We start from the raw sequence: 6,756 nt of genomic DNA, 5'->3' as shown, positions 1-6,756 counted from the left end.
GGGCTGCTTTGCAGTTTTTGTGTGTACAAAAGTGAAAAAAGGAACTTGCCAAGTGATAATTTGCTTATTTCCTCTCTAGCAGTAGAGACACTAATGGACGTCTTTTTACTTTCCACTTGGCTGTGGTATGCAAAGATACTTACAAAATGTTTTTTGATGCAAATTTAATGGAATATTTTATGATTTGGTGCATAGAATAAAATTCAAATTTCTTAAAACATGTAAATAAGCAAAGTCTGTTAATTAATTTAAAAATTTTTTAATGTAACAACATAACTGAAAACTAAAAGTACCCTTGGTTAGATTTTATTGAAAATAAACTTAACTTTTGCTAAACTTTTTTATGTTTTTGTGATTTTACTTCATTTCTTCTCGATTTTGCTGAGCCTTTCCGAGTTAATGCATCTGGGTACTTTACTCTTTGATAGCTGGGGGGTGTGGGACTGCAGAGTCCCACACATCTCGCTAACTAATTTGTGTGTTCCTCATACGCTTCGTGATTATCCAATGACTGATCAAAGAGCTGCGTCCAGTTTATGATTACTCTGAGATTAGATAGTGCTAAGTGTGGCAGCTTCATCCGGTTAGTGATTACTCTGAGATTAGATAATACTAAGTAAGGCAGTCTGTCGGTTTACGCATATAGCTTCAGGGTTTTGTCCCTTATGTATTTTTTGACTGGATCTATTCTAAGCTCTCTTAGCATGTCATTCATGCGGATGTACCATGGCACTTTGAAGAGACTTCGGAAAGCCTAACTTTGAGCAACTTGTAGCTTCTTGATAGTAGAGTCGGCAACTTTTCTGTACACGACACACCCATAAAGTAGTGCTGGTCTCATTATCTGGCTGTAAATTAGTGTTTTGTTCTTCGCAAAGTTTAAATGTTATATGTTTGATTTTTTGAATGAGATTGCCAAAAACCTTGTTCGTAGAAATGAAAAAATCATCTTAAAATCTGTTAAATTAAATTCAACATTTCATAGTAATTTTTCGGTAAAATGAAAATACAGGTAAAGATGAGGTGGAGTAGTTTAATCGACTGCAAAAGTGCAAAATTTATGTGCAAATGAACTGAAGGAAAATAAACTGAATAGACTACAGAATACTGGATATAATTAATATGCTGAGATCTATAAGAGCTACATGCAAACAAGAGAATGATGATCCATAATGACTTATGCACAAAAAGCAGGAATCTGACAAAAAATGTAGGCTAGGAACGCCTCCTATGCTTAAGTAACACTTTGTTACAAGTAGGTTTATATGCTTCAAAAACTCAAAATTTGGGAAGTTGGAAGACGTTTTAGAAAAAGTATCTTGCCATCGTTCCACATTGTTCCACAGAGCCGATAAGTCTATCCGTGCCTTTCACGCATGATATTGTCTTGTACACAGAAGCCATCGAAACTGAACAGGGTTCGAATTCGGGTATTTCCAACAAAAAATTTGTCGATCTGTGAATAATTACTAAATTAAATCAAATCAAACTAAAATTTTTGCTATAAATATTTGCGAAAGATATTTACAATCAGAAGACAGTTAAGAGTAGTCCTTATAATAAATATATAGGCAGTTACTAAAACTTCAGGCTTGGTACCGAGAAACTCTTTAATGCGCTACGGAACAGTAAATGTGTTACAAAACCTTGCTTTTAAGAATCATACGATTTTACACTGCATACCTGTATACAATGATTGTTTTAATGGCAATAAAGTAGTAGACCAATTTGCTAAAGTAGCGGCCTCAAGGCAACCATATGGTTTGAATCCAATTTTGGGTGTCGAAATCATTTCAAAAGCCCTATTAACTATATTATAACAATAAAGTTAACCACAAATCGTCTAACGAAGGAGGGAGGATCGTTTTGCACCAAGCTCTTTTGCCCGAACTACTGTGAGAAGAAAAGCAAATAACTCTTAATTCTACAGAGAAAATTGGAACGATAACTGGTTACTGCTCTTTGATCAAGCAGAAAGTGTATGTCAGACTAACAGAAACCGACAAATACAGTTTATATATGGAGTACCAGATACATTTTTTCATATCCTTGGAGAATGCACTGCTTATATATATTTTTGGAGGAAGTTTTCATTCAGAATTGATCAACGATTCAAAGTGATCAAACTGTTAATTCTACAGAGAAAATTGGAACGATAACTGGTTACTGCTCTTTGACCAAGCAGAAAGTGTGTGTCAGACTAACAGAAACCGACAAATACAGTTTATATATGGAGTACCAGATACATTTTTTCATATCCTTGGAGAATGCACTGCTTATATATATTTTTGGAGGAAGTTTTCATTCAGAATTGATCAACGATTCAAAGTGATCAAACATCGACTTAAAAAAGATTAAGACTTTCCACTATATAGTAAAAATAATCATTCTTTTGTAGAGCAAGTATTGTCTACTATAGAGAGCGTAAGAGATGATAATTCAATAATGAACGCTTTAACATAAACCGTTAATGATCGAGTTTATACCACTCTACTTATAATAATAATAATGTTTTTAGATTATATGTTAAGTATGTAAGCACATAAACTATACGTTATAAAACATTTTTCTTTTTATATAATTTATATAATACATATTTTATTTGTATAAACAACCAAATATATATATGCATTAGATTTATATTTTATATGAAATATAAAAAGACAAAAGAGCACAAAATAAGATTTTATATATGGTAAATGTCGACCTTTTAATTAAATTAAAAAAAAAAAAATTAAAGGAAAATACCGTTGAATTCAGGCTCATATGCGGAGTCATTATTACGTAAATGTCAATGCACTTTCAATGCATCATCTCTCCACTATGAACAAAGGGTAAAGGAAAAATGTGTTTGGAAAAGACTAGGGGGTACACATGTGCATGATTTAATGACTTCGATCGAATAATTTATAGATGTGGTCTACTCTACACCCTCCGGCGGACATAATTTTATTATTTACGGAGGTGTGGACTTTTCTCGTAACAAATATTTCGTTCAACGCTTCACTAAGCGAAGAAGAAAACGTAGGAAAATGTACGATATCATAATGATATCATAATTGTGTGCATGCATTACTGCAACTGGCAAGAAGTGAGAGTACTTTATTTAAGCTTTTTACACTGTGGTTACTGTAGCGAAGGTTTTGTTTTTGTTTTTTCAGCAAAAAACTACCAGTACGTATTAAAATTTTTATTTCATATTCGAGTACTTCCCTCGTTCAAATTGTTGAAGAGTGCAGTAACTCAATCAAGTCAATTAAGTCAAATGGATTGAATCTTCGACTTATATCAAATGCAATGCAATGCAAGTCATTCAGCAACAGACAAACATTTGGAATTTTTGTACTCTAACCCTTTCACTGACGAGCTACTTACCAGCTACCAGTTAATGGCGCAGTCTTCACATTCTTTGGAATTTTTACAATTTTTTCAATGTCCTCTCTCCTTCAATCTCCTTTCGTAACAAAGAAAATATGTGTTATAAACAGTTATGAATCTCTGCAGAAGACTTCCCTGTTTGACTTTAATCATTCTAAGAGACTTTTGGGAATATTTAGAAAATTAGGTTTTTGGACAAGGTCGGTTAACGCATTACTCAACGCACAAAGAGCTTGCTTATTTTTAAGGATTCGCATTCAATATTTTACAAAGACAATCAAATAGTTTTTATAACCTAATCTTCATCACACTATACTTAAATACATATAATCGATGTTTTCATCACTGGTGATTGTTCTAATTAAAGCCTAATTAAAATATAGTCAACCAGTCTACTTACTTAGCTTTTCTGTGAAAAGTTGATTTAAAAAGAAAGTGTTAATATATAAAATTTATTAGATTGAGTTAAGACCATCTCCTTCTTCAGTGAATTTTCATTTATGGGTGTAGTCCACTGTCTCGAAACAGTAAGTTAAACTATTTAGCTTCGATTTAGCTCTGAAGGTATGATGGCAGTATGATTAGGGCTTAATTACCCTGATTTATTTTTTTATTTTTATTCTTTTTGCGTGTGGAAAGGTGGCTTGTAGAGGGGATGGGGTGTACTGTTAAGTTTAAATTAAGAAATACATATTTTTTTTTGTTTTGTTACATTTGGGTGCCTAAACACACATTGGAGATACTTACTTATAAACAGAATGTTTGATTTTGAAGTGTCAACTAATAGATTGAACGGGGGTGTGTTTCCAAATATGGTGTTTCTGTGTTTTGAGAGATGCGAGCATTCGGTTTGTATGAGTTCTAAGGAGGATGGTGGTGATCTATTGAATAATTATATGTGAATTAAAATGGTATGTCCTAGTCTTAATCGGATGTATACTGTATATTGTACTTTTTTGTTTTATAATAAAATGTTTATAAGAACTTTACAGACTTAAGAGAAATTTAGTCTACCTTAATAGAAAAGTATAGTTTATTAGAAAGTATATGATGATAAAAAAAGTTTAAAGCGAAACTAAAATATTTTGAAATGTGCTAATTCAAAATTCAAAATTTAAAATGCAAGTGTCAACGACATTTTAAATAACTACTAAACATAGTGTTTGCTGATATCCTGGCGATTTCGACATGTGTTTTTACATATTTAACTCAAGTGAGCTCGGAAGCCACGGAGCTCTCTGTTTTATACTCTTTCGTATAATCATAATAATAATCACACAATAATAATTTTAGCTGCTATTTTACTTTTTGTGATACGTGCAAGTATTTTAAAATGCTAGTTAGTTGTGCTTATACAGGGTGCTTTCTGAGTACTACTTTTTCAAAACACGGAAACTGCACTATTAGACTGCTTTTAAGTTACCTTGTAATAAAGTATGAAAAATACAGAAAGGAAGTGAACAAGTAGAGTTTTTTCCGCCGAACCGCATTGAAGCATTGACAGCACCGACAGCACCGACGGCACCGACAGCGAAACCATCGACAACGACTTTGTCGCAAGTAATACCAACTCAAAATGGTCATAATAAAAATCTATGGGGTACAACATGAGATATGACCCTAACACTCACCATTCTACGCTTAATAAACGTAAGTGTGATAACTTTTAGTCCACGGGCAAAATGGAGCAAAAAAATATGGAAAATAGTAGTCGCCGTGCATAAAATTTCAGTTAAATTTTACGAGTATGACGGAGAGTCAAAATGGAAACAGAGACACTCAATGGAGACACTCAATGCTCTGGAATAGCTGCCATATTGCGGTATTCAGCAAAATGATTTAAATGTTGTGGAAAGTTTTTTAAAATAATGACAATTTTTATTTTTGTTACTTTTTTAGCAAAAAAATTGAAAGCATAAATAATGTTGAGTTTATGAAACTTTGCTTTTTTATTTAATACATTGAATGGTCGGTCCCTTGGTTTTTTTTTGTTTTTATCAGAGTTCATATTTTATGCAGATTTTACAAGTACCTCTAATGTCCTGCCAAAGTAGTCGTAAAATGTATTTACAGTCATTAATTTAACGTAAGTAACAAATAATTTTTAGAAAATGTTTTCCTAAATTGCTTTATTGATAAAGCGGGTAACAAGTGTCGGGTAAGTGTTATTTAAAGTTTCCATAAAAGTTTCATATTCAAAAGTTCGTACTCTTGAGACATAAACTCTTCATATTAAAGAACATAACTGAAGGAATTTATATGAAAAAATATTGATTGTTGTTGATAATAATCTCACTTAAAATATGAATTTATAAAAAGTTGAGCTAACTTCTATTTCAGACTTAAATGGTATGAAGTGTACTTTATCGTATTTATTTATTGCTACGACTATTCACATTATACACAATGAATAGCTTTTATCTGATCAATAATATAACAACATATATAAACAATTTTCTAAATTAATTACTCTACATTCGAATTCGATGCCATGCCAGCGACATTTCGCCTTTTCAGTCGTCTTGTTTGTCCATACGAGGCTATGATGTTCACAGCTTCTGTATTCACATGCTGCTTTCTTTTGTATTTCTTCAGTGATTGTGGACAATTTTAGATCGCGGTGTATATCGCTGTTCCTTATGTTCCATAGAAACTTGTTCTGGAAACATTGGTTTATTTCGACGTTTTTTTTTTTTGCTAACGCTCCCCCATAGTTCAGCGCAAAACGACCACACAGGTTTAGTGCACTACATATATATTTGTTTATGTGCGGTGAAATATTCCCGAGGTAAGGCATTGGAATCTTCCCGAGGTAAGGCATGTCTGTTGTAAGAGGCGACTAAATTCCCGCTGCCATGCCGACATTTGTGCGAAAAGTGTACATGGTAGTAAGTGAAGTCGGCATTTGCGACACACGACCAGAGTTGTAAATCCGTTACTACGGAGGTCAGTGGCCCGCAGCTTCGGCTGTACTGACCAGTTGAGGTCCGACTCGTAGTGGCTGTGGTTAATATCCAAACTTGCGCGTAAAGAATGTTCAGTTAAATGGTTGCATTCGACGTTGAGTTGCGTATACACCACCGAGTGCTGTGAGCCAAAGATCAGCAGTGGTTTAAGATGGGCCTCGCATTGTGCCAAGATGGAAGTTATGTCTTGCATGCATCTACTTCTTTGGTAAAATTGTTAGTACCCAACTTTACGCATGAGATTGTGATGAATTAAGATAAATGAAGCCGACATATAGTAGTTGGGATTGGTTGACATTATCTGATAATTTCTGTACATTATAACTGCATTCACAGAATATTGCACTGATTTCAATTATTTTCAATATATAAATTTAAACTGTTGTAAATAATTTTATCAGTTTTCTCTCAC

The sequence above is a fragment of the Teleopsis dalmanni genome, chromosome X (assembly GCF_002237135.1).
Source record: "Teleopsis dalmanni isolate 2A chromosome X, ASM223713v2, whole genome shotgun sequence".
In the NCBI taxonomy this organism is placed as follows: Eukaryota; Metazoa; Arthropoda; class Insecta; order Diptera; family Diopsidae; genus Teleopsis; species Teleopsis dalmanni.
Note: the sequence above shows the minus strand (reverse complement) of the source record.